The following is a 9,133-nucleotide window of genomic DNA, read 5'->3' as shown; positions in this document are numbered from 1 at the left end:
ACATCTGATTTGGACTCTAATTCCCAACAGGTAACATTTGAAAACCAAGTAGCTTTGGGGATGAGGTAGACAGGAAATCCCAATTTGAATGCCATGCACTCACACAGCACCTCATCAGCAGATAAGCTTCATTACACAACTACCACCTACTTGGCAAAATACTATAGTGCATAGGAGGGTTGTCAAGAAACATACTCTGAAATAAGGAAAGGGGAAATATTTCAGAAGCACTTCATATCTGATACCTCACTGATGTGAGATGAGCATTACTATCCAGATTCTAGAGATAAAGTAAGGCTCAGATAGTTTTCATAACTTGCCCAAGCCTCCAGATAGTAAGAGGCTAAACCAAAATGTGAAGCCAGATTTAATCTCAAAGCCACACCAGAATGTCCCAAAGGGTGTCTCACAGAAATCCAGAACTGAGATGCTCCTAGTGTGGAAACTAAAGGAGACCAGAGTCTTGTCAAAAGGCCACAAAAACAAACTAGAAAAAGGCTCCTACTGGCCAAATTCACCAGACTTATAAAAATGTACTATTGAGGGGCACCTGGGTGGCTCAGTCGTTAAGCGTCTGCCTTCAGCTCAGGTCACGATCCCAGGGTCCTGGGATCGAGCCCCGCATTGGGCTCCCTGCTCGGCGGGAGGCCTGCTTCTCCCTCTCCCACTCCCCCTGCTTGTGTTCCCTCTCTTACTGTGTCTCTCTCTGTCAGATAAATAAAATCTTAAAAAAAAAAAATGTACTATTGATAATGACACTAAGAAAGCGTTAACAATATTCGATAGTTGCCAGGACACCAACTCATTCTTCCAAAAATTGGAAAATAAAGAAGTCAAGGCATTTATCCTGACTTTTCTGCATGAATAACGTTTCAGGTTAGCCAAATGATTTTTGAAGTAAAGTTCTTCTTTGAAGAAAAAGACAAGATGACCAGTACAAAAGAATGACATACTTAGAAAATCACCATTTTGCAACTCCTAGTAAAATAATAGATGCAGATAACAATAATCAAATGTGGATAAGTAAAAGTGAGGCAGGACAGGATGGATCTAACATATATTCAGAACATTCCATCCGAAAACATACAATACACATTCTTGTCAAGTGCACGTGGAACATTCTCCAGAATAGACCACATGTTAAGCCACAAAACAAGTGTCAACAAATCCAAAAAGACCACAGTCATACCATGCATCTTTTCTGACTAGACCACTATGAAACTAGAAATCAACCGTAAGAAAAAGTCTGGAAAAACTACAAATACATGGAGGTTAAATAACACCTACTAAACAATGAATGGGTCAACCATGAAATCAAAGAAATAAAAAATTACATGGAAACAAATGAAAATGAAAACACAATGGTCCAAAATCTTTGAGATGCAGCAAAAGCTGTTCTAAGAGAAAAGTTTATAGCAATACACGCCTACCTCAAAAAGCAAGAAAAATCTTGTGTAAACAACCTAACCTTACATTACACCTAAAGGATCTAGAAAAAGAAGAACAAACAAAACCCAAAACCATCAGAAGGAAAGAAATAATAAAGATTACAGCAGAAATAAACAAAATAGAAACTACAAAACAACAGAACAATGAAACCAAGAGCTGATCCTTTGAAAAGATCAAAAAAATTAATAAACCCCTAGCCAGACTCAAGAGAATTCAAATAAACAAAATCACAAATGGAAAAGGAGAAATAACAACCAACACCACAGAAATACAAACAAAAAAGATTATGAAAAATTACATGCCAATAAATCAGACAAGCTAGAAGAAATGGATAAATTCCTAGAAACATAAAACCTACCAAAATTGAAGCAGGAAGAATTAAAAAATTGGGGCAAAAAAAAAAAATTAAAAATTGGGGCAGACAGCATTACCAGCAATGAAATTGAACCAGTAAGCAAAAAATTCCCAACAAACAAAGGTCCAAGACCAGATGGCATCACAGGCGAATTCTATCAAACATTTACTTTTATTTTTTTAGATTTTTTAATTTATTCATTATTTGAGAGAGAGACAGAACACAAGCAGGGGGAGGAGTAGAGGGAGAGGGATAAGCAGACTCTCGACTGAGTGGGGAGCCTATTATGGGGGTTGATCCCAGAACCCCAAGATCATGATCCAAGCCAAAGCCAGATGCCCAACAGACTGAGCCACCCAGGTGCCCCAGAATTCTACCAAACATTTAAAGAATTAATATCCATTCTTCTCAAACTATTCCAAAAATTATAAGAGGAAGGAAAATTTAAAAATTCATTCTAGGAGGGGCGCCTGGGTGGCTCAGTCGTTAAGCGTCTGCCTTCAGCTCAGGTCATGATCTCAGGGTCCTGGGATCAAGCCCCTGGCTCAGCAGGAAGTGTGCTTCTCCCTCTCCCTCTCCCCCTTCTTGTGTTCCCTCTCTGGCTGTGCCTCTCTGTCAAATGAATAAATAAAATGTTTTAAAAAAATTTTTTTAAAGTTCATTCTATGAGATGAGCATTATCCTGATAACAAAACCAGATAAAGACACTACAGAAAAAAAGAACTATATAGGCCAGTATCTCTGATGAACATAGATGCAAAAATCTTCAACAAAATATTATCAAACCAAATCCAGCAATACATTAAAAAAAACCATTCACCAAAATCAAGTGGAATTTATTCCCCGGATGCAAGGGTGATTTGATATTCATAAATCAATCAACGTGATATATTACAGCAATAAGAGAAAGAAGAAAAGCCATATGATCATTTATTTTTTTAAAAAGATTTTATTTATTTGTCAGAGAGAGAGCGCAAGCGGGAGAGTGCCAGGCAGAGGGAGAAACAGGTTCCCTGCTGAGCAAGGAGCCCAACTCAGGACTCGATCCCAGGACCCTGGGACCATGACCTGAGCCGAAGGCAGACACTCAACTGACTGAGTCACCCAAGTGTCCCCATATGATCATCTAAATAGATGCAGAAAAAGTATTTGACGAAGTACAACATCCATTCATGATGAAAACCCTCAACAAAATAGGTCTAATAGGAACATACCTCAACATAATAAAGACCATCTATGAAAAACCCACAGCAAACATCATCATCAATGGGAAAAAACAGAGCCTTTCCCCTAAGATCAGAAAAAAGACAAGAATGTCCTCTCTCACCACTGTTATTCAACATAGTCCTGGAAGTCCTAGCCACAGCAATCCAACAACAAAAAGAAATAAAAGGCACCCAAATTGGTAAGGAAGAAGTAAACTTTCACTATTTGCAGATGACATGACACTATGCCTAGAAAACCCTAAAGATTCCACCAAAAATCTACTAGAACTGATAAGTGAATTCGGAAAGTCACAGGATACAAAATCAAGGTACAGAAATCTGTTGCATTTCTATACACTAAAAATGCAGCAGAAAGAGAAATTTTAAAAACTATCCCATTTACAATTTCACCAAAAATAATAAAATACCCAGGAATAAACTTAAACAAGGAGGTGAAAGACCTTTACTCTGAAAAGTATAAAACACTGATGAGAGAAATTGAACATGACACAAATGGAAAGACATTACATGCTCGTGGATTGGAAGAACAAATGTTAATATGTCTATACTACCCAAAATAATCTACACATTTAATGCAATCCCTATCAAAACACCAGCATCATTTTTCACAGAACTAGAATAATCCTAAAATGTGTCTGGAACCACAAAAGACCCTGAATAGCTAAAGCAATCTTGAAAAAGAAAACTGGAGGGAGGTATCACAATTCCAGACTTCAAGTTATATTACAAAGCTGTAGTGATAAAAACAGTATGGTGCTGGCACAAAAACAGACACATAGATCAATGGAACAGAAGAGAAAACCCAGAAATAAACCCACAATTACATGGTCAATTAATCTTTGACAAAGGAGGCAAGAATATAAATAGGAAAAAGACAGTCTCTTCAACAAATGGTGTTGGGAAAACTGGACAGCTACATGCAAAAGAATGAAACTGGACCACTTTCTTTCACCATACACAAGAATAAACTCAAAATGGATTAAAGACCTAAAAGTGAGACCTGAGACCATAAAAATCCTAAAAGAGAGCACAGGCAGTAATTTCTGACATTGGCCATAGCAACATTTTTCTAGAAATCTTTCCTGAGGCAAGAGAAACAAAAGCAAAAATAAACTATTGGGACTACATCAAAATAAAAAGCTTCTGCACAGTGAAGGAAAACAACCAACAAAACTAAAACCTACAGAATGAGAGAAGATATTTGCAAATGACATATCTGATAAAGGGTTAGTGTCTGGGGCGCCTGGGTGGCTCAGTCAGTTAAGCGTCTGCCTTCGGCTCAGGTCATGATCCCAGGGTCCTGGAATTGAGTCCTGCATCGGGCTCCCCGCTCAGTGGGGAGCCTGCTTCTCCCTCTCTCTCTGCCTGCAGTTCTCCCTGCTTGTGCTCACTCTCTCTCTCTCTCCGTCAAATAAATAAAATCTTTAAATAAATAAATGGCTGGTATCCAAAATATATAAAGAACAGATACAACCCCACCCCAAAACCAAATAATCCAATTAAAATATGGGCAGAATGGGGTGCCTGGGTGGTTCAGTCAGTTGAGCGTCCAACTCTTGATTTTGGCTCAGGTCATGATCTCATGGGTCGTGGGATTGAGCCCCAAATCAGGCTCCCCACTTGGCAGGAGTCTGCCTGAAGACTCTCTCCCTCTGCCCCACTTGTGTGTGTGTGCTCTCTCTCTCTCTTTCAAATAAATAAATAAATCTTTTTTTAAAAGTGGGCAGAAGATATGAACAGACATCTCTCCATGGGAAACAGACACATGGTCAACAGACACATGAAAAGATGCTCAACATCACATCATCAGGGAAACGCAAATCAAAACCACAATGAGATACCACCTCACACCTGTCAGAATGACTAAAATAAAAACCACAAGAAACAACAGATGTTGGTGAGGATGTGATGAAAAAGGATCCCTCATGTACTGTGGGTAAGAATGTAAACTGGTGCAGCCACTGTGGAAAACAGTATGGAGGGTCTTCAAAAAGTTAAAAACAGAACTACCCTATGATCCAGTAATCAAATTACTGGGTATTTACCCAAAACACAGAAAAACACTAATTTGAAGGGAAACATGCACCCCTGTGTTTATTGCAGCACTATTTACAATGGTGAAATTATGGAAGTAACCCAAGAGCCTATCCATAGATGAATGGATAAAGAAGTGGTGTGTGTGTGTGTGTGTGTATTTAATGGAATATACTCAGCCATAAAAAAGAATGAGATCTTGCCATTTGCAACAAATTGGATGGAGCAAGAAAGTATTATTCTAAGTGAAATAAGTCAGTCAGATAAAGACAAATACCATATGATTTCACTCATATGTGGAATTTAAGAAACAAAACAAAGGAACAAAGGGGAAAAAAGAGAGATAAACCAAGAAACAGACTCTTAACTACAGAGAACACACTGCTGGTGACCAGAGGGGAGGTGGTGGTGGGGGGGGGTGAAACAGGGGATGGGGGTTAAAGAGTACACTTATCAGGATGAGCACTGAGGAATGTGTAGAATTGTTGAATCACTATATCATACACCTGAAACTAATAACACAGCATGTCAACTACACTGGAATTAAAATAAAAAACTTTAAAAAAAAATAGGGCAGGACATCATCAGCATGGCAGAAGAAGAGTTTTCCAGTATCTTACTCTGAAAGAACACGGATTTTGACAATCAGCCACAGAAGAGACAGCCTTTATGGAAGTCCAGGAGTCTAATGGAGAAATTCCAGCATGGTGTTGGAGCACAAGATAATAACAATATTAATGATTATTCTTATTCACGATGGGATGCACTGGAGAGGGAAGACGTTTTCGTGCCCCCCCTCCCCCAAGGCAGCACAGCTCAGGGCAAGAGAGCCCTTCTGGCTCCCTCACTTCTCCTACAGGGTAGAGGGGGATGTGAGTGAGCATCCAGCTTCCTCAGCTTCCCCAGTTGTGTGGGATGCCACCAAAGAAACACATTTCCTTCTCACCCCAATAGAATACTGCGTGTGCTACATGGCCTGAGGGGGGGGGGAGCATCTGGAGGCCTGCCAGTGAGCCATTGGGTCCCCTTGCCTGTGAATCCCCCCAGATGGCGCAAGGCACCCCACAGGCCCCATGTGTCACCCACACGCTCCCCAACCCCACGGCCAGCTCCCTGTTCATGCCCTTGTGGGAGTAAGCTTCTGCAGATGGCTGGACTGCGGGACCAGGAGAAACCACGCAAACTAGAGAATTCAGCACTCTCCTAGCGAAAGCAAAAGGGAGGCTGTCAGCACCTGGCCTGGCTCTGCAGGACAGTTAGGAATCTCTTCTCAAGACAGCACAAGTGTTGGGCAGCCATATCCATGGAGACGGTCTGAGAAAGCCTGATGTCCTCACAGGCCTTGTGGTTACTAACTGATCCTGGGAATTCTAGAACCAAACTGGACAGGCAGCTTAGTAAATTACTTGGTTTATTTAAGCAAAATAACTGTAAGTCTAGCAAACAAAGGTGACTTGGAACTTCACAATGACATCAAGGCCTCTCTCCCAGTCCCAGTGGATCACCAGATACACAGAGCCCGGGGCTTTGGGGAGGATGCAGACATTACCAGCACGTGTTCTAACTTTCCCTCCTTCTTCCAAAGAACTGTAGCCATCACCAGTCCTGGGCCGGGGCAGAGCAGATGCTAACACTTCTCGGGACTGCAGGGCCGTGACTCCACAGTCACCCTTGGCAAGCCAGGATGTCACCATGGCCTGCCACCATGGGCCCCCAAACACACCCCATGCCATTTCCCCGGTGACTAAGTATACCTCTGGGATGTCGGCCTCAGTCATGGGAGCTACAGATTATTCCCCAACCGTGGAATGAAGAGGTGCTGAAGTATGGAAGCAAAGAGAAAGTCTTTGAGTGCCCCCTCCCTACAAAGATATTAAAACCAATACTGTGGATGAGCGATGTGGCATATCGACAAAACTGAATACCACTCAACAATAATGAACTACAAAGACATGCAAAAAATGGAAGAAGCTAAACACAGAATATTTCATGAAGTTCAAGAACCAGCAACACCCCCCATGGTGATGGGAATCTGAACAGTAGCTGCTTCTTGCAAGAGTGAGGGCAGGAGAGAACTTTCTGGGGTAATGGACATGTTCTCATCTTGATTGAGGTATGGGTTATGTGGCTGAATATACTTTTTAAAACTCATCAAACTGTAAACTTAAGATTGGTGAGTTTTACATGTAAGTTATTCAATTTTAAAAAAGTAATAGCAACTTCTCTAGGATTTCAGAGATCTGTACTCCTGTCAAAGATTCGATCGATGCCAGGTGGTGACTCCCATCACATGACTTTTACCCCGCATGGCCTGCGTAGGAAGGCAGAAGCACCTTGGAGAACGGGCATGTCCTCGTGACCATGGCAAAACCGCAAGAGGACACCAGGCCTGGGTTTGAACCCAGTGACTGTCACTCCCGAGTCCTGCTACAGCTAACACACAGCACACAGCAGCCGAGGCAGCAGGCAAGCGTGACCCCAAGGTGGGAGGGCCCTGTGTCTGGTGTGGTAGGCTCTGTGGACACCTGGGAGCAGACACAGCCCCACCTCTAAGAAGGGACAGCAGTCCTCGGGAACTCTCAGGGTTGGTAGGTGTACATTCTTACATTTCCTGGATAAACCTAAACGCTGCCAATTTTGTGAGACCCCAAATCAAAAGGTGTTCCAACTACAGGGCAAACTGCTTTGCCATTTGCCTTAAGCCAAGCAGGACGAGGTTTCCATGCCGATGGGGCCGGTGTGCTGTAGCGTGAGAACCACAGCGTGAGCTCCTGGGGTTTGCAGCACAAGCAGGCGTGCTACACTAATTATTTTCTTCTGGAGGAAATGATCTTGGCCTGCTGTGGACCCTCAGAAACGAATGCTTGGGCTACCCCAGCGGAAGACCCTCACCAAACGTTCAGGGGAATGTGGAATGAGTAGCAAGACGGGGTGTCATAGAGCCCCAGCCACCAAACAGTGCTGGCCCCAAGCCGTTTCCCCTCACGTTCCTTTCCTGTCTCTGTCATGTGCATTTCATGTACCTCAGCTCATTTCATGGTTCCATTCTGTCACCCACTACTGAGCACAAGTTGTGCTACTTAATGACATGAGTGCCACTGGGCCTGCAGATCACTGACAGCACCCAGGCAGCCCTCGAGGAGGACCAGGAACTCCCTCCAGGAGGGTCTCCCCACTGGGACTGGCGGCTCAGACGCCGGACTGCCTCCCCATGTTGGCCAGGAGACCCTGCTGCATTCCATGTGTACTGAACAGAAAAGGCATTTGGGAGTGGGTGGGCAAGGACACGGTGCACCAGAATGGAAGTGTGATCTTTTGGGGGGGAAGCTGCCCAACATCAGAATTTCCTACGCCTGTGTGAGTTATGGTGGAAGGTGGGGTCAGTATGAGTTTCCTGTGGCTGCTTCGACAAATTACCACAAACTGTGGGGCTTTAAACAACACAAATGCATTCTCTCACAGTTCTGGAGGCCAGCAGTCCGCGGTCTCACTGGCATAAATCGAGGTCTTGTGGGGCCGTGCTCCTTCTGAAGCCTCAGTGGGAGGCTCCGTGTGCCTTTTCCAGCTTCTGGCAGCTGTCTGCAGTCCTTGGCTTGTGGCCACACCCCTCCAGTCTCAGCTTCTGTGGTCACTCTGCCTTCCGTGCATGTGACAAGTCTGACCCCGGTTCCCTGACAGGACCTTTAGGATGGCATCAGGGCCCACCGGATAAACCAGGATAACCTCCCCCAACTCAAGATCCTAAACTTCATCACATCTCAAAATGTTTTGCTGTATAAGGTAACACTGACAGGTTCCAGGGATAACAAATATTTTGTGAGCCATTACCCAGACTATCACAGGGCCCCTCAGTGAGCATGAATCCACATGCTGTTTATCCCAGAAATTTACTATTATTTTGTAAAATGATCTACCCTAGAAACTTATCAGTAGTGGTCTTTCAGCAAGACAGAGATGTATTTGAATGGGAGCTATTATCTCTGAAAACTCATTTCTTTTCTATAAGGAAAGCAAGACCTACCACTTAACTGAGTGTAAGTCCACATGGAGGGTGATCAGTATGGGCTGT

The sequence above is a fragment of the Mirounga leonina genome, unplaced genomic scaffold, assembly GCF_011800145.1.
Source record: "Mirounga leonina isolate KUSES-001 unplaced genomic scaffold, KU_Mleo_1.0 Mir_288, whole genome shotgun sequence".
NCBI classification, from domain to species: domain Eukaryota; kingdom Metazoa; phylum Chordata; class Mammalia; order Carnivora; family Phocidae; genus Mirounga; species Mirounga leonina.
Note: the sequence above shows the minus strand (reverse complement) of the source record.